General features: G+C 49.0%; 1 long non-coding RNA gene across 1 annotated transcript; it reads right to left on the bottom strand.

The window, feature by feature from the left end:
- Nucleotides 1-6,524: 6,524 nt before the first annotated feature.
- On the bottom strand, nt 6,525-24,060 carry LOC139079432 (uncharacterized). The gene is made up of 6 exons (XR_011533095.1): nt 22,589-24,060; nt 21,931-22,087; nt 21,644-21,838; nt 10,628-11,061; nt 9,900-9,971; nt 6,525-9,512 (listed from the first exon to the last, which is right to left on the bottom strand). It is a non-coding gene; the product is annotated as an uncharacterized lncRNA (long non-coding RNA).
- Between the last annotated feature and the right edge of the window lie 168 nt (nt 24,061-24,228).

The following is a 24,228-nucleotide window of genomic DNA, read 5'->3' as shown; positions in this document are numbered from 1 at the left end:
TTCAACTCCACCTTTTGTTCCATCTTTGGGAAATGACAGTACCTTGGTTTTACTAACTGGCCCAAATTCACATCAACAAAGCAAATCACTTTAACTCTGTCTTTTCTACTGGTTTTCATTACTGTGTCTCTGTCCACCCCCCACCTGCTCCACCCCCCACCCCACCTGTCTCTCTCTCTCTCCCTCTCTCCCTCTCTCCCTTTCTCTCTCTCTGTCACCATGGTCTTCCTTCGCTTTCTCCCATCGTTTAAGGGAAGCTGTGCTTGACCTTGCTGCTGTCCAGGTTATCCATATTCACATGAACCAGCCTTAGGCCTAAACGCTGTAGCTGTGATTATCTGCATGTAGCCACCAAATTAACCATTTTAGACAGTTTTAAACAGCTATTTGCCATCCAGTCCCATCGGCTATGTAGCAGTCCAAGGTGGCCTTTTGGGCAGAAGAATCATCAACCATAGTGCATATGTTTCTAAAATAAAAGACCTTTATTGCAAAACTAGAGAGAAAAACTTAGTAAGAACAGGAAAATTAAAATGGACCAGCAGGTATTTCAAGCTTCATGGATGAATAAGTCATTGGGCAGATCTGGGCGGTAGTCAGTGCCCCTTTGAAAAACTCTTTTCAGACATGTGGGTGCATGTCCATTTCTGGCTAAAACTTTGTCTCCCCTATCAGAAGGGCTCGGAAGGTGTCTTTGTAACCTGTTTATTGCTGGCTCTGTTTGCTGCCAGATATGCAGTAGCTAACTCATCATCCCCTGAATACAGGGAGCATCTCTGATATCCAGCCCCCAGGTGCCTGTGCAGGTTCTCCGCTGGACCAAGTCCTCATTCATCCTCAAGGGAGGGAGCTAGTCTACTTGCAGAAACTCGCTTGCATTTTTCTTGTGTTGATCTTTGCCACATGCTGCCTGGCTTCATGAGGTTCTCTATCTGCATATCTGTCTCTTTGTCTCTCCTGCTCTCACCTTATCCCCGATTTTCCAATATGGAAAATTCCTTTTTATTTAAGAAAGAAGCAAAAAGTGCTTTTAAGTGAAATCTATAGGTGGGATTTGCTTTGGGAGTAGATGATTTCTTCTTCTTTGGGTTGTAAACATCAATTTGGATGGCAATTAGAATAGGCTTTTAACCTCTTTGAAAAAGCTCTTCTGGGGCAAACCTTTGACAAAGTCACTCAACTGGCATGTAATTAGGATTTTATTTGCATGGTTTTTTTCTAAGTCTCTCTAGAGGAACATAAGACATGCTTAAGATGCAAGAAATGAAATTATTCTCACATCAAGGATCAATTTTATTTTATATCTGCCTTTTATGCTATCTTCCATTATTTTTATTAGTATTAATGTAGCATTAATTCTCCCTAAAGGGAGTGAATTTAGTTTTTTTGCTTGATTCTTCCAGCATTTAGGAAGAAGTAGCTTTTCTTTACCCGCTTTCCTGAATCCCACATTTATAATATTTTATGGTAGATCTTTTTTGTTTTTGTTTTTTGAAATTGATTAATTCTAGCTGGTCTAGAAGCTTCAAGTATTAATTTATACTGAACTTTCCCTCTTCTGGGATTATTTAGAAGAGCTGAATGTTACACCTTTCTTATGTTGCTGTAAATATGCATAGTTATTGTAATGTTCTTTGAATGCTTTATTATAGTGATAATTGGTACTGAGGTTGACTCAAGGTAAATTATATGGCATTAAGAGCTTTTATACTATGAACTATTCATTGAGAATTTTCAGGATTCCATAGCGCCTTGTCTTTAACAGTGATAAGAGGCCTGTATTTTCCCTTTCGTGGTCTTAAAGTGAGTTTTCCCTTTCTTCAGGCAGGTCTGAATAAGTTGTATCGACTAGAAACCACACTTGTATCAAAAATTGGATGTATTGTAGAAATGTGATGTTTTCTTGTTTTGAGGGTTTGGCCAGAAAGCTTTGTGTGTGGGTTTTATTTTTAACAAAGCAGTAGGGGCTTACTTTTTACCACCCTGTGTGTGTGTGAAGATGTATTCGTTCAAGCTTTAAGAAAAGAATAAACCTGTCAATGTCCAAATACTTTACATCTGATTTGGATTTGTGGGGGTTTTTTGAGGGAGGAGAAGAGTTTATATATGTTGTTTTTTTGGAACTACGTAAGATTATTAAAGAAACACAACAGTATGTGTCAGTCATTTTATATGTGAGAAGAATGATTAGATTAACTTGCTCGTACTAAAACTGTGTGTAGGTAACTGAATTCAGAGTCTTCTGTTGTTCTCTTAACTGCGCTCGTCTGCTCTGTAAGGAGATGAAGCTGCCCTCTGCACGCCTTCTCTGAAGGTCTTGTCCTCTAGTGGCCTGTTCATCACTCTGCTCCTAGAACCCCTGTCATATGACCTGAGGGATCCAGAAGAAACCAGCCTCTGAGTAGATCATAGGGAGGGGAGGCCTGCGTCTTCATTACCTCAACTCTTGGCAGCTGGTTCCCAGGTCTCCTTGGCTACCACTCACCCAATCTTCTGGGACTCGGGCCCACCTGAGAAATAACTCTCCCTGCTGCTACCTTAGCCGCTCATTCCTCACTTTTATCCTCTGAAACTCACCCACCTTCCATCCCTCAAGCCCGGCTTCTCTCAGTCTTCCAAAGAAATCGTTACCTAACTTGACTATTTTGGAGCAACTGCAGTTGCTGGAATGAGCACAGGCTCAGGTGCTGTGTTAGTTACCTGTTGCTGCATAACAACCCTGAAAATTAGTGGCTTCAAACAATAGCCACTTACTATCTCACAGTTCGTATGTGTCAAGAATTCAGGAGTGGCTTAGCTGGATGGTCCTGGCTGAGATCAGAGTCTCTCATGGGTTGCAGTCAAGATGAAGATGCTGGCCAGGGCTGCCATCATTTGAAGGCTTGACTGGGGCTGGCAGATCTGCTTCCAAGATGGCTCACCCAGCAGGTAGCCTGCCACATGTCCTTACAGTATGACAACTGGCTTCTCCTAAGCTCATGATCCAGGAGGAAGCAAGGAGGAAGCCACAATTCCTTTGATGTCCTAATCTCAGATGTCACAGACATTCTCTAGAAGCCAGCAACCAAGTACAACCACACTGAAGGGGAGGATAATTAGGCTCTACCTTCTGAAGGGAGGCGTACTAAAGGATTTGTGGACATACTTTAAAATCTCTGCAAGTGCAAAGCCATACTCCCTCATTTTACTACCATTTGATGGGGGCTGGTTACACTCCCAAGCCTTAGTTTCTTCATCTCTAAAATGAGTATAACTATCTCCTCAAAGGGTAGTCCTACAGATTCAAGATGTTTAAGAGCTCCTAGAACAAACATGCCTGGCACACAGTAGGTGTTCAATAAATAATAGTTACTGTTATCTAGGCTCCAGAAGAAGACCAAGGTCAGAGTCTCTGCTGACAGTCCAGGTGAAGATGGAACCCCAGCATGGTGGTTTGGGGAGAGACACCCCCCAGACAGTCCCTCAGTACAGGGAGCTTCCCCTGCAGCCATATCCTGTGCTTCTCCTTGCAGGGTCAGTGAATGAGCCAAGATGGGCATTAGTGCAAAAGACCCAGCCTCTGAGCTAGAGGCCACCACTTTGTCTCTCTCCTGCTCTCACCCTGTAGTGGACAGAATAATGCCCCTCACCACAAAAAAAGGCCACGCCCTAATCTTAGAACCTGTGAATATGGTAACTTATGTGGCAAAAGCAATCTTGCTGGTTGGATTAAGGTAAGAATCTTAAATTGAAATATTATTCTGGATTATCCAGGTGGGCCTATATAATTGCAAGCATCCTTATAAGAGAACAGCACAGACAGTAGAGAAGATGCTATGCTGCTGGCTTTGAGGATGAAGAAAGGGGCCACAAACCTAAGGATATAGGTGTTTTCTGGAACGGCAAGGAAATGGATTCTTAAGAGCCTCCAAAAAGAGCCCGCCCTGCTGACACTTTGATTTAGACCAGTGAGATTGATTTTGGACTTCTGACCTCCAGCTCAACGAGATGGGAACTCCACTCCAGCCAAGAACACCGGGCTCCCTCTCCCCAGCTCCCAGTGGGGGGCGGTCTCCCCAGGAGAGGCTGGATGTCAGCATTTCTCATCCTACCCCAACTACCTGTTGCTGAGGTCAAGTTCTGAGCAAATGCAGATGGGTGTTGGGGGCTCCCTTCTTCTGCCCAGCCCCCACCTGTGGCATGGAGGCCCCACCGTGGGTGCAGTACATTAAGAACCCCAGGGCCCCGACTGCCTTGCCCTGGCTCCTAAGGCAGCAGTTCCACACTGAGCGAGGCGAGCCTGGAAGACCTGAGGCTGCTGGCCACCCCTGCCCCACCAAGCACTGAGCTCCTAAGGCAGGGATGTCACTCAGAGGGAAGCACACCATTGTCCCCAGCTCCAGACAGAAACTAGACTCATGGTCACCTAGGTTTGGGGGCTTAGGGGTGTAAGGGGGTGATGGCTAAAGACTACGGGGTTTCTTTTTGAGGTGATGAGAATATTCTAATACTGTGGTGATGGTTGTACATATCTGTGAATATGGAAACCATTGAACCGTACGCTCTAAATGGCTGAATTGTATGGTATGTGAATTATATCTCAATAAATCAGTTTTTTAAAAGAACCAATAAAAAATAAATTTGTGTTGTTTTAAGCTGTTACATTTGTTGTGACTGTTACAGCAGCAACAGGAAACTTAGACCCGCAGCCCCAGCCCAGTCCCATGGATCTGGCCTTGGGGAGGTCGCTGACTCCCCTGCGTGGTCTCCCCGCTGTGCGCTCTCCCAGCACTGGCTTTAGGCCCCCTTGCTAGTCCATAGCATTTGGGGAAGACGTATTTTTTACTGACCTTGGCGAAGACAAGCTTTCCTTCATACCAAAATGAACACAAGACAAAGGAGACGCCTCTTAAGAGCCAGGGAGAAAGCAGTGCTGTCTGATGCCGGTGCCTTGATGAGCAAATCTCGCCCCCTTCCCACCTACTTCCGGAAGCAGCCCTGCTTGGGACCAGCACCCCTGAGAGCTTTTCTTAGGACATTTTGATCTTGAGCTCAACCAGCTGAAACAAAAATTTGGGAGTGAAATAAATGTGTCCTCAACTTAGACGCTTAGGTCACTATTTGGCTCAAGAATAAAGCTTCATCGGTTTACGGCTGACTTTGGATTGCCTGCACCTGGGCTGTGTCCGGTGCACTGTTTGTTTATATTTTGCATGAAGTTTGAAGCGGCAGGACATCTTTTCTAAGGCTTTGTTTTAAACTGGATGCATAAGAAAGAGCATTGGGTTTTTTCTTTGCTGAGGCAGAATCCTGTTCGTCAGTCATTCACGGCTTTGTGGCACAGCTCTTTTGGCATTTTGTCCCTTTTTATTTCTTGGAAGTTAGAGCCCACCCTCCTGCTTCAGGAGCCCTTACTCTCAATTCCGATCCTCTCTGTGGGCCCTGAAATCTCCCGACCAAATGGAAGAAGTTGACTTTGGCCACAAAGAATTCCCAGAGCTCATGGAGTCTTCCACTGCACGAGGGCCGGTGGCCAGAAGGAGGTGCTCGGGGATAATGTGAACAGCGTTGCGCTGGGAGGGCTGATCTTAGCACATTTCTTTCTTTGATCAGTTATCAAATCCTGCCACAGACTCAAAACTCGACTTGCACTTTGCATTTTGTGTTTCTTTAACCTTTGTCAGCTATGCGCTGCGTGCTGTCAGCTCAAACCAACATAGACGTGATTCCGAAATCTCAGAGCCAGCCCCGTGGATTAACAGCTAACCCAGGCATGTGTTTGGCTATTTATAAGACAAAGAAGAAATAATCCCCAGTGTAAAACCAGGCGGTACCAAAGGCTGGGATGAAGCTGCCATGCAGAGGGGAGGGGATAACCTCAGACCACCCAACGTAGCCCACAGATGGGGGGCTCTGGCCTGCTGCTGCCCCGGCTGCCTGTTTACTTTGCGGAATGTTTGGCTGCTAGTGACACTGAGCCACATGCTCAGATTGGATCAAGAATCTCACTTTTGTAAGATGATAATGTATGTAAAGCATCCATAGATATTTCTAGTAAATATTATTAGTGTTTATTCTATCAGACTGTCATAGTCACAGATGATACAGCTGAGCAAAACCACCAGTCAGTACTTTGCAAATTGTACCAACATACCAGTCAGTACTTTGCAAATTGTTAGTTGGAGGCTGCAGTTGGTACTCGTGGAGAACTCACAGGAAACAGACTAAGGCCACCCTGCGTCCCTCCATTGAACAATGTAGCATGACCACGAGTGGCTAAAAACCACCAAACAGTGGAGGGATTAGCCTGGCAGAACGTCAGCATCAGCCTGGTGGAAGGTCTGGGCAGAACTCTGCCTCAAATCCCACCTTCTCAGCAAGTTTAATACCCCTACCCCCAATACTGCCCAAGTTCTCGCCATTGTGGGGTCAGGGCTCTCTGGGCCTCAGTTTCCCCATCTGCAAAATAAGGATAAGGTTACTGTAATCCTTTAGTCAGTTTCCTTCTGTAACAGGCCCTCAGGCTGTAGAAGACTGGAACATTCTTTGGGGTAATTCTTTATACTGTAAATTCTGTATAACGTGTCTGCTACTCAAAAATTACAGTAGTTATTCATAGATTACAAACATTGAGGGAGGGCCTAAGGCCAGTAATATACTACAGAGCTTAAAGAGGGAGCCAAGAGGGGGAAGAGCCAGCACGGCCTGAAGAAGTTGGGCGTGGTGGCTCTGTAGGAGGTCTGGGCAGAGGGGAAGGTCATGGGTCTGGGCAATATGTCATAACACCCCCCACCTCGACTGTGTGGTTATTATTAGGATGAGAAGGGGGCACAGCCAAAATTTCAGCTCCCCACACAGGCCTGCCCGTGTTGATCTTGCCACTGGTGACTCATTCTGGATGCAGAGAAATATAGTCATCTGGACAATAATTATTAATCTTGTAGACCTGAGCGGAGACAGAAGCTGTGTGTAGCTGCGGCCCGTCTTGAACTGCTATTGATCCCAAACCTATGAGAAGCTGCAAAGCTCTGGGTTAGAGTCTGGGGCTCTCTTGGCAGGCATTTACAGGAGCCCCAACTGTGTTCCTAATGTGTTATTTCTTGAGCTTAGTGGTAGCACACAGGTGTTCACAGTAGTATTCCTGAAGCCTTGTCGTATGTTGGAGATATTTCATAATGATTTGTAAAAGGCAACGTAGGCCTAGTCCCCCCGGCAAAGAGCAGCCAGTTCTTGATTACATAACCTGGAGGAGAGGGACAGAGATACAAGGAGACAGAGAGCCACAAGCAACAGACAGCACCTCAGTCATTTTGTTCAAACCAGTTTTGAAACATTCCCTCAACAACTGGTAGGGGAGACAGCCCCCTCTGAGCACACGGGGTGGTGAGAGGAGGCTGCCTGAGGATTAAGATTTTAACCCAGATGATCCCCAGGGTGGTTAGCAGATGTACGGAGTTCAGACAGGCCGCCAGGCCTTTGGGGGCTCGTGGACCTGGCACAATGAGTGACCTATGGAACTGAATCCATCCACAGGCTCCCTCTGAGCAGTGACTCCCACTGTGTGGGATGGCCTGTACTGAGCATGCAGGGGGTGAAGAGCAGGGAGGCGATATTAAGATCTCTGTTCAGGAGCTGGCCCCATGGCGCTGTGGTTAAGTTTGCACGTTCCGCTTTGGTGGCCCAGGGTTTGCCAGTTCAGATCCCGGGTGCGGACACTGCACCGCTTGGCAAGCCATGCTGTGGCAGGCGTCCCACATATAAAGTAGAGGAAGATGAGTGTGGATGTTAGCTCAGAGCCAGTCTTCCTCAGCAAAAAGAGGAGGATTGGCAGCAGATGTTAGCTCAGAGCTAATCTTCCTCAAAAATAAAATAAAATAAAGATCTCTGTTCATCTGACCAACACAGAAGGGTTCCATGCTCTCTATATTTCAGGCAGTCTTTCTTCTGTTTTCAGAGTTCACAGCTGCAGGGCCAGCATTTCTCTGTCTGAGTCTGGGCTCTGGACAGTTCTGTCAGTCTCCCTGAGCGCTAGTCATGTTCTCTAATCTTTTCCAACTCTGATGGACATAAAAATAACTTGCCAGGTGTCCCACTCAGGTTCTTTGTTTGAAAGCAACAAAAACTACCTCTGAGCACAAAGGGAATGGATGACAGGAAATAGGAGAACCACAGAACCAAAGGAACACAGAAGCTGGCTTGGAACAGGCAGGAACCTGGGCTGACCCTTGGGGTCTGGGGAACAAAAGGAGGTGGGCTGTCTCATCTGGGCCTCTGTGCTGAACAGTCTGAAGAGGGATGTGAATGAGTATGTGTGAGTGTGTTTCCTCTTCCTTTATCCTTGTGTCCCTCCAGGCAAGACTCACCGGCCTGGGAGGAGGGTCGAGCTGCCTGGCGGCCACGTGCCCAGCCCTGGCTGGAGGAGGGCTGGCATCTCCCCCGACAGGCCCTGAATGATGCTGGTTTGAGGCGATTCCTCGAAAGCCAAATGGGACGGAACCAGAAGATAGAGACTGGAGATAGGCAGAAACGACATCAATGGCCACTCCGCAGCTGATCTGCTCTGGCCTGTGTTCTTGTCTGGCCATTTTAAACATCCGTCTGTCTCCCCAGCAGATCCCAACCTCCAGGAGGACAGGGACATCCTCCTCCTCTTTTGTTTGCTTGGTTGGGATGGAGAGGGAGGGAATTCAGCACCATCCTGATATTTAGTAGCTGCTTAATAACCACGTATGGAATTGAATTCAGTGAAATCAAAGAGAAGAAAAATGGAAAGGCAGATGTTTTCAAAGTGCTTTCCCACGGGTCAAAACACTGTTGTGCTCTGATGTGAGCAGCGAGGATGAAATACCTCAACCTGGCTTCGTGTTGCTGAGGCCTCTTCACCCAGGAAGCTCCTCTTCCCTCCCCCAACCTTCACCCGCCCTGGGCCGGGCGAGTCCCTGTGGCGTTGCAGAATAATGGAATAATGTTGCCATTTATTATCAAGACATGGCATCCAACAATGAGGGTTTTATTCTTAGATAAGTTCGAAAAAAGGCTCATAGATGCCAAATATTAATTTCCATCCTTGAGAAAGAAAGGAATGCAAATTACAGCAGAGTCGTGTTGATTCCATCAGTCTCCATGCTGGGGCCCGTTCCTCCCCTTTACAGTGTGAGAGAACATCACCACGGCCGCAGTCAGAGGCCGCGCACGTCCGCCCAGTCATCAGAGCACTGTACTTTCTTGAGAAGTGACTAGGTAGCCACTGGGATGAGGGGCCACACATTCCCTCTGAGAAATCTTCATCAGGGCACCGGGTGACCAGCCTTCGTGGGAGTAAGCTGGTCTGCTTCTCACGGTTCATGTGCAAAATAATAAGCTTTCCTATTTTCTCTGTGAAATCAAGGCCGCTGTCTGAAGTCATAAACATCGTCTGCTTCTTGTGTGTTAAATAGCTGACGATCAAACCTGGACTGCGGTCAGGACCATGGAATGAAATCTGGCAACCTCCTGCATCATCATGCAGCTGTGTGGTTTCCATTCCAAAGATACTTTAAAAAAACAAAACAAAAAACTTCAAACAAAGAATCAAAACCCTCTCTCCTGACGACTGCCCTTTGATTAATAGATGTTTCTTGGGTTTTTAGGCTGGGACCTGAGCTGTCCTGTGATGTCAGGAGCACAGATGGCCCCTCAGAAGCTCGAGGCCTGCTCGTCCACATCCACGTGAAACCCCCAGTGAAACATATTGGGTGACCGGTGAGGGGGTCCCAGGTCTCCCTTGCTTGAGTTCCTGCCACTGCATAACTGACCGCCAACCAGGATGGGGTGCTGCCAGTTCATATAGGGTGTCCAGATACTTCTACTCTGGGACACTTTGGGGTCAAGAAAAACTTATAAGCAAGAAAACTGAGACTCAGAAAGGTTAAGTGACTTACCCATAGTCTGGAGAAAAGACCCTCAGAGATTGCTCCCCCCTGACATCATGTTTTGTATTTTCAGAAATCTTCCTAAGACAGAGAGACAGACAGACAGACGTCATTCCCAGCATTGTACACAGACACCCCGAGTAAACAGGCCACAGAGGAGGAGCATGGCGATTTAGAACTGAGCCTCTTGATGAAGGGCTGGGACTCAGAGCTGATTTTGTCTAGCAGCATCCCTCACATTGTGCAGATATTGATAATAAAGGAGAACGTGCCTAGCGGTGCCCCCTTCTGCCCTTGCAGCTGGACCTCGCTGACCTGAGCACTCCATCCTTGTCAGAGGGTCGCTCTGGAGCTTTCCTGCCATTTCAGAGAGGTGGAGAGAAGGCCTGAGAGAAAATGGCCCTTCTGCCTCCCAGGCACAAGTTAGGGGCCAGCCAACCCAGAAACGCCCCTGTGTGCTCTGGCGTCCTGGGTCTCCAGCTTAGAGAGGGCCAGCTGGCCAGACCAGGGTGCCTCTGGGAGCTGATTATATAAACGTCTAATGGATGTGTCTCTTCCCCATTAAGCTGTCAGCTCCCTACTGCGTGCCCCCGGCATCAAGCTTTGTCCCCGGTGCCAAAGGAGACACTCAGTAAATTTGGAACCAACGGCCTGTCCGTGGCAGCAATGAGGTGCAGCACAGGGAAGAAGGGAGCTGGGGGGCCCCAGGCTCTAGTCCTACTCTGGCCCAGGCTTACTTCCAGACGGCAGACGCATCTCCTTGAGGTCCTGTCCTGGTTTCCTTCTCTGTGCTGCTTGACTGTCTGCTCTCAGGCGCTTCCCTCCAGCCCTGACATTCTCAACCACCAGGAACTAGTTCAGGCCTGGTCTCGGAAAATCATGATGTCAGTGAAGTTTCTCCTCGGTGCCCTCCCACACCTCCCTGGGCAGCAGGAGCATCTGCTGATCAGGCCTGCGGTGGGAAAGAAGCCCTGGGAAACTGCATCCCGACTAGGGCCCAGGAATTCTGGCGATCATGCAGGAGGTGATCCTGCCAGGAGCTAAGTCTTGATCCCCAAGGGTCTCTGAGAGAAAAATCAAAGCTCTTCTCTGATTTCAGGAACCAAATGCCCCAGCGGCCACTGGAACTCAGCAAATGCAGCTCCATGGCCTCTCTCAGACAATAGCAATTCTGCAGAGAGAAGGAGCAAGGAGAACCAAATAGGATGAGACTTAATATTCTTAAGACGTCAGTACTCACCAAGTTGGTCTACAGGTTCAACACAATCCCTGCCAAAATCCCAGCTATGAATTTTTGCTGAAATGGACAAACTGATCCAAATTTTAATATAAAAAGGCAAGAGACCCTCAATGGTCAAAACAATCTTATAAAAGAAGGATGAAGTTAAGAACTCACATTTCCAACTTTGAAAGTTACTACAAAGCTACAGTAATCATGACAGTGTGATACTGACATAAGAATAAGCATATAGATCAATGGAATAAACTTCAGAGTTCAGAAATAAACTCATATTTATGGTCAATTGATTTTTCATGAGGGTGTCAATATCATTCAATGGGGGAAAGAAGAATCTTTTCAATAATTGAGCTGGTACAACTGAATATCCACGTGCAAAAGAATGAATTTGGGTCTCTACCTCACACCAAATACAAAAATTAATACAAAATAGATCCTAGGCTTAATTGTAAAGGCTAAAACTACAAAATTCTTAGAAGAAAACATAGGTGTAAGTCTTCATGACCTTGGATTAGGCAATGATTTCTTAAGTACAATACCCAAAGCACAGGTGACAAAAGAAAAAATTAGAGAAATTGGATTTCATCAAAATTAACATTTGTGCTTCAAAGGACACTATCAAGAAAGTGAAAAGACAACCCACAGAATGGGGGGAATATTTACAAATCATATATCTGGTAAGAGACTTGTATCTAGAATATATAAAGAACTGCTCAACTCAATAATAGAAGAAAACTCAATTTAAAAATAGGCAAAGGGTCTAAATTCTCCAAAGAAGACAGATAAAGGGGCAATGAGCACACGAAAAGCTGCCCAACATCATTGGTCATCAAGGAAATGCAAATCAAAACCACAGTGAGACATGCTTCACATACACCAGGACGGCTAGAATGAAAAAGGCAGACAATAACAAGTGTTGACGAAGATGTAGAGAAACTGGAATCCTCATACATTGTCAGTGAGAATGTGAAATGGTGCAGCTGTTTTGGAAAACAATTTGACAGCTCCTAAAAAGGTTAAACATAGAGTTGCCACATGACCCAGCAATTTTCCTCCTAGGTGTACACCTAAGCAAAATGAAAATGTATGTCCACACAAAAATCAACACACAAACGTACAAAGCAGCATCATTCACAACAGCCAGAAAGTGGAAACAGCCCAATGTCCACAATGATGAATAGATGAATAAAGTGTGGTATCCGCACAACAGAACATTATTCAACCGTAAAACTGAATGAAGTGCTGGTACATGCTACCACATGGAGGAACCTCGAAAATATGCTAAATCAAAGAAGCCAGTTATAGAAGACCACATATTGTATGATTCTATCTATACGAAGTGGCCAGGATAGACAAATTCATGGAGACAGAAAATCTGTTAGTGGTTGCCAGGTGTTTGGGAGCAGGGGCACCAGGAGTGATGGCTAATAGGTCCAGGGTTTCTTTTTGGGGTGACAAAATGTTCTAGAATTGTGGTGATGGTTGCAAAGCTCTGTGAATATATTAACAACTATTGAATTGTATACTTTGAGACTATATGTGGTGTAATTTATATCTCAATAAACTTTTTAAAATCATACATTATAACACACTACACAGATGTTATAGGGCCGTAGATGGCCTCGGAGCATGACAATTCCAGTGAATGTCCCTTCAGTCAAAAACTGTATGGCATGCCAACCATGGGCCAAATGACATGGGAGATGTTGAAGTGACCAAGACCCAGTCCTGGCCCTTCAGAGACTCATAGTCTGTTCAGAGAAGCAAATACCCAAATGCCTCTAACAGAGGAGGGATTGTGGGTATTTGTTATAGCAAAAACGTCAAGTGTAGGAAAAAATGACAAGGGAGAGAGCTGGAAATGCCACCTGCTCCTTCCCCTTGGGGATGGAAATGCGCCTGGTGAAGATGGAGGTGGAGTTCAGCAGGGATTTCCTTCTCTTCCCTTTGGGGGCTCTCCAAAGACACTCCACTGAATGGATGGGTGAGCTGATGAGTACCTGGGAGTCCACAGCCCACCAGGCAGAGATTCAGTGAGAAGTTGACGCCCAGAGTGGAGGACCTGCAGAAGGCAGCAGGTCACTGATGCTGGTTTGAGGACCCAGGATGGTAAGTGTCACAGGAGTGCCATGTCCTGCTTCTGCTCTTTCCAGATTGTGCTATATTTTTTTTCTTTTTTTGAGGAAGATGAGCCCTGAGCTAACATCTGCTGCCAATCCTCCTCTTTTTGCTGAGGAAGATTGGCCCTGAGCTAACATCTGTGCCCATCTCCCTCTATTTTATATGTGGGATGCTTGCCACAGTGTGCCTTGATAAGTGGTGCATAGCTCCACGCTCAGGATCCTAACCAGCGAACCCCGGGCTTCCAAAGTGGAGTGCGTGAACTTAACTGCTATGCCACTGTCCCAGCCCCAAAGATTGTGCTCTTTAACCGCCCCCCCACCCCCGTGTGGGCAGATGCCTCCTGAGCCTGTCCACACGGACCTGCACACAGGGCTGTGCAGCAGTTGATGGTTTAAACCAGGGTTAGGGATGAGATGACAGGCCCACAGCCCAGTCTCTGACAACAGGAGGGAGGCCCATGTGTGGGGTGCTGGACCCCTGCCTCCACCTTCTAGAGGCCTTTCCCTCCTCCTCCTTCTCCTGCAGGTCCAAGTGTCTGAGCTGCTCCTTGTTTGTTCAAACCCTGCTCCCAAAAAGGACCCGATCCCCGGCGCCCCAGTGTGCATCAGCACCTCCCCACATGGGGTGAAGCCCACAACCCCCTTCTAATGCACACGGAGCTGCGGGGGCCCATCCACTGGCATTTGTTGCTCCCATCAGAGGCGTAAATGTAAGAGCTGTGCTGGAGGTGGGGGGTGGGTATTTTAAGCTTTATCTTTCCTTGTAAAGAGAAATGCAGCCCTCATTAAAGCAGAACTTTAGGTGAAGGACTTGCCTGTGGGTTCAAGGTAGGGGAGCACCCTGAGGTCCCCCAGTCAAACCTGAGAAGCTGCCTCTGATGAGGCTGAGCTCATCACAGGAGGAAAGCCCGATGTTCTTGAGTGAAAAGCTCAAAAGCAGCGAAGGGAAGAAAGCCAGCCCTGCAGGAAGTCCCTCCAGCCTGTTCCTGATTCCCGTGACCCTTTGTAACCCCTGCGAGGAGCTGGAGGACAATCTGACCCGCTCTGTGACTCACTTCCCTCCACACAGCTTGTGACTCGGTCTGAAGGACAAGGTGCTGCGGCGTCTCTTCCTGCTCAAATGCCATGTCCTCCACCGGGGTGCTGTGCCCCTCTTCACGCCCCGCCACTGCCTGGCCCTCCTTCAGGAAGTCTCCCCTTTGTCCTGTTCTCCATTACAAGCCACAGAAACCAAACCTGGCTCATTCAGGCAGAAACAGAATTAATCTCAAGTGGTTCACAGTCTCTGGGAGGACGAGGACCAGGCTGGGAGGCTGGGCAGCCAGGGACAGAGGCTGGAAATCCCCCTCAGGGCTGGTCTGGCAAGGAGAGACACCACTGCGCCACTGCTGGGCATGGATACCCAGGTGCCCCTGGACCGACTCCACCCACAGCTGCCTGGACAACCTTGACCAAATTGGGATGCAGCTGCCCCTGGACTCAGTGGTGTCTGTCCAGCAGAGCTGAGGTTACCCGCCCTCCCTGGAATCACAAGGGAGTCTGGCACAGTCAGTGCCTGGCCTTTTCAGCTTCTCCAGTGGGAGGAAGGTTCTGCCTCATCAGGTAGGGGATTCTCCAAATACAGGAAAGGAGATAAAGATCCCAGGTGGCCACAAAGCATGACAAATGGCTATTCTGCCTCCCACGAGTAAGGGCATCTCAGTCCACGCTTTGTGCTTCCTGCCTTCCCTGACCAGCACCATCTCCGAGTCTGATAACAGTCACTCTGGCAGTCATGGCCAAGTCAGCCATTCAACACACAATTGTTGAGTTCCCAGGCCAAGTGCAAGGGTCCCATTTCCTTGGGAGAGCTCCTTAGAAGAGCGTTCTACACACAGCAGTTAGGACTGTGTTTTCCTCTGGGCAAGAGGATCAGCTTCCCAGGACTACAGCAAAACAGAGGCTGAACAAAAGGACATCTTGAAAAAGAAATCTGGGTGGGGCAGGAGCAGTGTCATATCTTTCATGTTCCTTCAGCAACTGAGACATTCAAAGCATCCATTCCCACTATATTCATCAGAAAATAAAATAACTTCCTAGAATAGACAGAGCTGTCGGCATCTTTCTGCTGGGAGACCACAGACTATTCTGGGCAGTGTTTTGAAAAGAAACTGATTTATTAAAAGCTTGCAACAGGAAGCACACAGGCCTGAGGTTGACTTGACCACCTTGCTGTGGGGAGAGCCCTGGGCTGCGACCCACGGTCAGGAGAGTGAGTCCCCTGGGGATGCAGCAGTGGCCTGAAAGCTTAGTTCTCTTGTCCCCACTGCCCAACTAACTGGTCACATAACCCCGGGAAAGTCACTTGGGTCTCAGTTTCCTTATCTGTAGACAAGGCTGAACCCCTTAGGAGTCCATCAGGAATCCACATGCGTCTGCCAGGAAGGACGTTTGTTATCAGAGAACACAGGCTGGGGAGTCTCCTGCAACCTGAAGCCTGGAAGGATGCTGGTCCTCAGGAAGGATGGGGAAGTGATCCTTCCTTCAACTAACGTTTATTGAGATACCACTACATGTGCCAGGCCATGTTCAAGGGCCTGGAGATCCAGTGATGAACAAACCTACAGGATCTCTGCTCTCAAGGAGCTTATGGCAAACCAGTAAGAAAATAAATCCCTGTGAGGGCACTGAAGATGACACGTGCAGGGAAGGCAGCAGAGCAGGCTAATGTGATCGAGTGTGCCTGGAGGAGGGGCCGCTTTGGAGCATCACTTTCTGAGAAAGAGACATTTAAGAACATTCCTGATTGTCAAGAAAGAGGCAGCATGGGAAAGACAGCGGGCAAGAGTGCCAGGCAGAGGGAACAGCGTGTGTAAAACCTCAGGTGGGACCATGCTGTGCTTGCTTGAAGATGAATCTGCCTGCAGTCCAATGAGCCAGAGCCGATGTCCTGAGTTAAGTCTGAGAGAGAGGCAGGGCCGGTAGTGCAAGGCCTGGAGGGCATCTTGGAACAGATTCTCTCTCCACCTCCCATCTCTGGGCTTCCCTGTGTTTCTGATTCACTTTTCTTCTTTCTGCAGACTGGCTTCCTCTGCTCCCCAGGCCACATGGCAGAACAGGGCTGCCCTTGGGTACCAAGTTCACCCTTAGGGTCTAGTCACTCATAGGGCTGTCTCAGTTAATTTCTAATTTCCAGGAAAGGATTGGTCACAGGTGCATCTCTGGTCCAATTACCTGTAACCAAAACCACAGCAGCTGCTGGGAGCCCTGGTGAGCCCCAGGAGATCCGTGGTGAACACAGGGCAGGCACCTCTAAGTTATCTACCTCCGGAAGGGCCTGGACTAGGGGTCCCTCTTTCTAGCCCTAAGATTCTGAGAGTGCAGGAGAGAATGGACTGCAGAGTAACTCTTCAGAACGTTCTGAAGCAGTCTCAATAAGCAGTTGATTCAAATCGGTTCGCAAACTTGAGTGTGCATGAGAACTATCTGGAGATCTTGTTAAAACACATATGGCTGGACCCCACCTCAGTAGGTCTCTGATTCAGTAGGTCTAGGGCGGCACAGCCTGAGATGCTGATGACGCTTTAAGCGCTTTGGTTCCCAAAGTGGGGTCCACATCCCCGGCCCTGCCAGTTTCTTCTTCCTGCAAGTTCCAGAGTTAGAAGGACTGGAGACAGGGGGAGGAGCCAGGAGTGTGCAACCAGCATTTCAGGATTCCTCTGTGGGTTTGAGAATCACCGTTTTAAATCACCAGGGTTTGAGAATCACTGTTTTAAAATGTTTCAGAATATCAGAAATGTCTTGGTTCCCAACCTTGAGTGTCACCGTGGGGAAATAAAAGGGGACCAACCAGTGGACGCTTCCTAGGAGTCCTTAAATAAAGTGGTTAATTAATCAGCGTGTTTGACTAGATTAAAACAAAACAAACCAACCCTTCACTTTTACTAAGCAAAATGAAGGTTCCCCCAGAATAGGTAAACCTAGCCTCTGGGGTAGGTAAGAGCTCTTTTTTTCCTGGCATTTTAGTTTCTCCCTGCAGGAGGAGACCGGCTCCGAGGCATCGCGCTGCTGCTGCTCAGGGTAAATAAATGCCGGGAGAAAGTTTGCGGGACCCGCCCTTCCAGCCCTGGCTCCCCAGGCCCCCCAGCTGCGACCCGCCGCCCCGCCCCGCGGTCGGCGCCGAAGCCTCGCGGGGGATCCGCCAATGAAGCGCCGAGGAACTCCATGACCTCATCGGGAGACTCTCTCATTGGCTGCTGCCGCTGCCGCGCCGGGCCTGCCCCTTCCATTAGCGCTCCGGCAAGGGGCGCGGGCCCCGCCCCCTGGGCTGAAGGCAGGTGGCGTTCTAACCCGGTCTGCAAGTCCTGCGGGCTTGTCTTCAAACAGATGCCTCGGGAGGAAAATTCTGCGTTATGACAAAGACTTGAGTGTTCCTTTCAACCAGCCAAAGTCCTGGTTTCTCGCGCTGACCTTTGACCGGTGTGTTACTGGGGTTTAGCTGGTACCTTCATCTTCCCCCTTCCTTTCCTAAGTACCTGACAGATCATACTTATTTCCCACTTATTTTAATCATATATTTGAACGAGTTTCGTCTTGCTTCTCAGTGGATGAATTTCTCAAGCCCGACCTTAAGACAGCAGGTTAGTTACGGAGATGAAAAGCAGATCCAGGCCGCCTAACTCCAAGTTCAGTGTCACACACTCCCCTCTCCTCCACATCTGCTGACTGAGAGCTCTGCACCGCGTTGCAGTCTGGGAACCTCCGCTTGTAGGAGAACGCACATACCCACATACCAATTAGGGATAACCCGGGTTTCCTCACATTTTAGCAACTGCCTAATTCTCACTTTGACAGGACGGAATCATGGACGGGAGCCCAGCAACCGCCTAGAGCAGGGCTCTCATTTTGCAAATAAGGAAATTGGAGGACACCTGATCATGAACCACTTGTTGTTGGGTAGAGGCAGGGCTTGACCCAGGCCTCCTGCTCTTCTCGTCCAGGGATGACCCCCAAATGCCAGAAGGAGCGGAATGCCCACGAGTCCCCAGGGAAAGGCCTGTGCAGTCAGCATGGTTTTAGTCCTGCAAGCATCTGATCTGGGGGTGAGAAAACAATCAGAAGTATTTGCATGCTTCTGTGGCTGGCCAGCAGGTCAGATGAGCCCTCATCTCCAGCCTCTCTGACCAACAGGTGCTTTGCTACAGGAAAGGAGACCAAGCTGTGGGACTTTTCTCATCTGACGGTGGGAGGGATCTGGGGCTTGATGTGTCTGAATGCTGTGACTCTATCTTGAGTCTAGGATGTTTGAAAACTCAGGTCCAGTCTGTGAGGTGGGGAGAGTTGGTGAGCAGACTAGACTTGAAATCCACTTTCAAGGCTTGGCTCAGGGGTTACCTCCTCCAAGAGGACGTCCTAGAGTCCCCCAGGTGGGCTGAGGGCTCCTCCAGTCCCTGGTGCTCATCTGAGTCCAACTGCAGAGCTGCTGTTCACTTCTCTGTCCCATTTCCCAGCTGGACTGTGAGTTCCTTGAGGGATGGGGTCACACTTTATAGGATGTTGTATCCCCAGGGCCTAATGCCATCTGGCACATAGTAGATGCTCAGTAAGAGTTCTGAACTGAATTGAATGTGATGACCTTGCGTGGTAGTGCCTTGTGCAGCAGAAGATCACTCGCAATTCCTAAGCAGAGTCTGTGTCTAGGAGACTCCTTCACTCAGAATGAGAATTAGCTTCTTTGTATTTAGTAAAGTGTTTGAAATAAAAGCTTCACAACTGTTTGCTAATACAACTCTGTAAGAACAACTGGATCCCTTGTGCTTACCTAGTTCCTGGCTGCCCTTTAAAACTCCAGATGTGTGAGCCCGGCTCCATGGCCGAGTGGTTAAAGTTCCCCGTGCTCTGCTTCGGTGGCCCAGGTTCGTGGGTTCGGATCCTAGGCACAGACCTAATCTACTCATAAAACTCCAGATGTGTGAATCAACTGCGGTATTCAAATCAAACCACTCCACGTGTTTTCTTCTGTGCCTGGTCTGCTAGGAAGCTCAAAAATCAGTCTAGTCACACTCTTAAGCACAGTCTCCTCTCTTGTGGCAGGTACAACAATCTCCCTTGTATCTGTATAGTTTCTGATCTTTACTTTGCTGTTCATTTACACATGTAAGTGGGTATTTTATCATAAGCCCATTCTTTGCCTTTCTGGAGGAAGGACAGGTGGTATACAGGGTAACAGGAAAGTATCCCCAGAACTCTGAGTGTGAAACAAACACTCCAGAAGATAAGGGATTCCTATCACACAAGCTTAGACCAAAACCCAACTCGATCGTTGTTATGGTGTCCAAAACCTATGCAAGGTTGGCACAGATGGAGATGAGAGGTGAAAATTCACACAGCTGGTCCAGCCTCAGCCTGGGCAGGGGGACACAGATCTGGGACACGTGGATATTGTCAGCCCTGGTGAGGTGGGCTCAGGAATGGGACCAAGACAGCTTAGAGAGCTTTTCCAGGGCCTGGATGATGACCTTCTTGAGACTTGCCCCTCTCCAGTTCCAAGTCCATCCTCCTAACAACCATTTCAGCTTTGCATGCATCCTGACCCCGGGAATGGGGCCTCCAGTCCTGGGATAGTGGGTGAATAGCTTCCATCATATATGAGAGTTGGCATGGAGTGTGAACAATGGTTTGAAGTGGGCTTCATTAGTGGGAGTAGATGGAGCAGCCTGTAGCACTCACGTGTTTCTGGACTCACAAAGCCAAAGGCCACCTTAGGAACATGGTTTCCACATGTGGATCATGCCATGCTGAGGCCCTCCTTGAGGAACCAGCCAGCCTCCTACATCTGGCTATCCCTCTCAAATGGCAACAGGCAGTAAATTAGAAACACCAGTTTCAGTGCTGGCAGCAGAGTTGCCCAGCAAGGTTCCCATGGTTTGTCCCTATAATGAGAACCATGGCTCCAGGCAGCAGCAGGTGGCCCTTGGGAAGAAAGTCAGGGGACTCCAGGGTACTTCAAGTGGAGAGAGGGGCACAGAGCCATCTTGAATCATCCTCAGAAACCCTGCTCAAAAGAACAGCACTGATACAGCTTTAATAAACAGCAGCTTTGTTCGTAAAAGCAAACTTGGGTCCTGAAAATGTGATAAACCTGGAGGATGGATAATTCAAGTGTGGTAGAGTCATGCCATGGAATATTGCACACTAGAGAAAAAGAAGGAACCATGGGCTATAAGCAACAGGGACAAATTCAGGAACATAATGAGGAAAAAAGCAAGTTACAGAACGACACCATCTTTAGGAAGTACAAAACCAACCAATATCATGTATGAGGTTATATATTACACTCATATTACAAGGCATGGAAGAAAGTGAGTTTGGTGATAAAACTACTTCAAAAAAAGCAGGGAGTATAATAAACAAAAATTAAGCTAGCGGTTAACTCTGGATAGTTAGGTGGTTCCCTGGTGTTCATTTTATTACTTTATTATATAGGCACCTCTTGATGACGTGTTCTTGTATTTATCAAATATCTCAGAATTAAAACCTATCACAAGACACTGCAGCCGTCACTACTCAAGCCCCGGGCCTGGAAGCCCCCTGTGGTTTCCAGGCTCCTCATGAACATTGCTGGAATGCCCGCCCACAGGGCCAGCTGCTCATGGCTCACACCTCCCCAGGCTCCGCAGCCAGATGCCGGGGCTGCTGCTGCCCGCTGTGGCAAGGTCGAAGGTTAGAAGTGATTGTCCTGTTGGGACACTGAGGCCCCCTATCCTTTCCTCTTTCTGGATTTCCATCTCCCCCTTAAACCTGACCCATCTGCTTCAGCAAGCTGATTCCTGCTTCTCTGTGGGCCTGTCTGTGGGGATGTTCAGGCCTGGAGTCCACTTGTCCCACCCAGCCCCACCACCTTACTTTTACTCATCCATCCCTTCCACAAGTATTGACCAAGCTCCCACTATGCTCCAGGCACCATTCTCAGTGCTGGGGATGCAGCCATGAACAAAACCACACAAAGATCCCGGCCCTCAGGGAAGGTAGATTCTACTGAGGGGAGACAGACAATACACACTAAACTAATGAATATAAATCAGGCGGTGACAAGAACAAAACCATGGCGGAATAAGACCATAGGGAGTGAAGGGAATAGGGATAGTAGGGAGCGGTTTGGGGAGGGTGGCGAGGGAGGCCTCTCCGAGGAGGTGACGTAGGGGCAGAGGGCAAAGGCCCTGACCCCTCTTGTCACTTGTGTCTCCTTCTTCCCCTGGAGCCCCCCCGACCCCACCTCAGCCCATGATCTCAAGCCCTCTCCCCCTGTGCTCACCTCTTCTCCTATTCTAGTCATCCAGTGGACTCCCCCTGGCTTCTGTGGGAAGAGGCCTGGGGGGTCTCCAGGCCACAGAGGCACCTCCCTTTGCACTGACCTTCATTCTGAGCCAACAGCTTGCCTCCACCGCTCCTGGCAAGCCAGCTTTCCTCAAGGAATTAGCCTGGAGTCAGACTTCCTGAGCCATCTTCCACTTCGCTTCTTTCCTGCCGGGTATCACCAGGCCTCAAGGCTGGATTCGGCCTACAGGGTGTGGTTTTCCACATCATTGTCAAACCTGTAATACCAATGCCTGGAAAAAGGATGTTGGCTTAATTACTATTATTAGCACAAATGACTTCCTACTCCTGAATTTCCCTGAGTGCCACCTGCAGGTAAACTCACCCGGAAGACAATTTGGGGACCGTCTCCTCATGCCATCACCGGTATGTCTCTAGGCATGGAGAGGCGAAAGCCACTGCCCAGGCAGCACATGCTGAGGCAGGATTCCGGCTTCACTCTGCCCTCATGAAGACACAGGCCTTATCTTGGAACTTATCAGCTAGCAGGGCGGAGAGATGGACACCAGAAATTTACATTACAGTGCGGCCACACTGGAGACAGTGTAGACAGTGAGGCAGTCTAATCATCAGTTGTTATGATGGCAAAGTGTGTTATTAGAAGTCCTATCACAGAGAGAAATAACACTGCTGTGGGATCACAAAGGATGTGTCAGATGTTGAGCAAGGCTTCTCGGTGACCTTTGGCTTGGGTCTCAAAAAATGCACACGAATTTCTCCCCTGGACCAGAGGGGAGAGAACATGCCAGGCAAACATCTGGAGAGACAGACGTCTATGCTAGAGTTGAGAGGAGAATATGAGGCTTTGAGGGAGAGGGGAAATATCTCCTATGGAGATCCTTTCTCTTTCTTTTCCTATTCCCTCTTGGTGGAACCAAGGGACCAGGGCACCAAAGGGTCCCCTGTTGAAACTTGAACATTCTATTTCCCCTTTTCTTAGGCTATCCACAGTGTCTGGGGCTCATCAGGTCAACCTTCCTCACCCATAGGTCTTTGGGAGTGCCTGAGGTTATGCTGGTCGTCAGAAGGCATCTCTTCATCTTCCCTTCTCACATCTCTTACAGCCTGAGTTTCAGCTTCCTCATTGGTCAGCAGGGTCCACAACATCTGTTCTTCCCAAGAACAGCCTCAAGGCTGCCAGGGGATGAGAGACGAACCTGCATGTGAGAACTCTTGGAAAGCTAGAGTCAGGTACCCCTAGAAGGGATGATGCTGATTATGACTTGATGCTTCCTCCTCCCTGGCATTCCAGACTGTCAGCTCCATCCTCAGATGCAGTATCCAGCATCCAATACACTCCCCACCCCCGCAGCTATCACCCTGGTCCATCCACCACCATCTCTCTCCTGAACTATTAGCAGTATTCTCAGCACTGCAGCCACACTGATATTCCTAAAATGTAGGTCAGACCAAGACACTCTTTTGTTAAAAGCCCTGCACGGACGCCCCATTTCACCAGAATAAAAGCCAAAGTCTTTATAATGGCCCACAAGACCCTACATGAACGACAACACCTACTCCCACCTGTGAGCTCTCCTATTTCCCTCCTCCACTATTTCCCTACTCCACTCCAGCCGCTCTGGTCTCTTTGCTTTTCCTCCAACTCACCAAATATGCCCAAAATACGCCTCACCAAAAAGATCTCAGGACCTTTGTACTTGCTGTTTCCTCTGCCTCGAATGCTCTTCCCCAGGGATATCCTCATGGCTCTGTCTCACTTCCTTCAAGTCTTTGTCAAATGTCATCTCAGTGAGGCCATCCTTGACCGTCCCATTTAAAACTGCAACACCCTCCACCTCCTCAGCTCTTCATTCTCCTCACTCTACCCTGCTCTGTTTCTTCAAATAGCCAATTTTACCTTCTCGTTTATTTTGCTTATTTATCCCGACTAAAATATAAGCTCCACTAAGGCAGGAATTTTGTCTTTTTAGTTCCCCGCTGTATCCCCAGCACCTAGAACAGTGCCTAGCACATAGTAGGTGATCACTCCACAGTTATGGAATAACAGAAACAATGCACAGCGCCGACACCTGCCCCCAGTTCTCAGTGTACAGGGCCAAGACAGGGAAAGCCCACTGGTGACTTCGCATCCTCCTCAGAGGGCAAGGGAGCTGGCATCTGAGCCCGCAGCAGCCCTTGCCTGGCTCCGATTAAGTCAGACATTTATGGAGCCCCTGGGCAGGTGCTGCGCCTGCCTGAGACGGAGGCCTCTCCGCCCACCTCGGGCTGGGTGGGGGCTGCGGCTGCGGGGCAGAGGGGGGCCTCCTCAGGGACACAGGCCAACCCAGGCCCAGAGGGATCTGCTCGAAACCTGAGATGGTGGGACAAGCTCAGGCAGGCCTCCCAGTCACACTGCCTGCATCCCAGGCCCAGGCCCACTAGTGACCTTGCCCAGGGTCACTGCCCTTTCTCAGCCCTCTTCCTGAGGTTCCGCCCGCTCCCGCGCCCCTTCTCCCCTCCCTCCCTCTGGCCCCCATCCCGCCAGGACCCCTCCCTCCAGCGCCGCCTTCCTCGCCCCCCCGCCCTCGGGGCCCGCAGGCCCCCGCCAGGCCGCTGTCCCCCCGCCCCTCGCCCTTTCTCGCGCCGCCAGCGGCCCCGGCCCCGGCCCCGGCCCCGGCCCCGG

Source organism: Equus przewalskii, chromosome 25 (genome assembly GCF_037783145.1).
Source record: "Equus przewalskii isolate Varuska chromosome 25, EquPr2, whole genome shotgun sequence".
In the NCBI taxonomy this organism is placed as follows: Eukaryota; Metazoa; Chordata; class Mammalia; order Perissodactyla; family Equidae; genus Equus; species Equus przewalskii.
The sequence above is the reverse complement of the archived record's forward strand: the minus strand, read 5'-3'. Positions and strand labels throughout refer to the sequence as shown.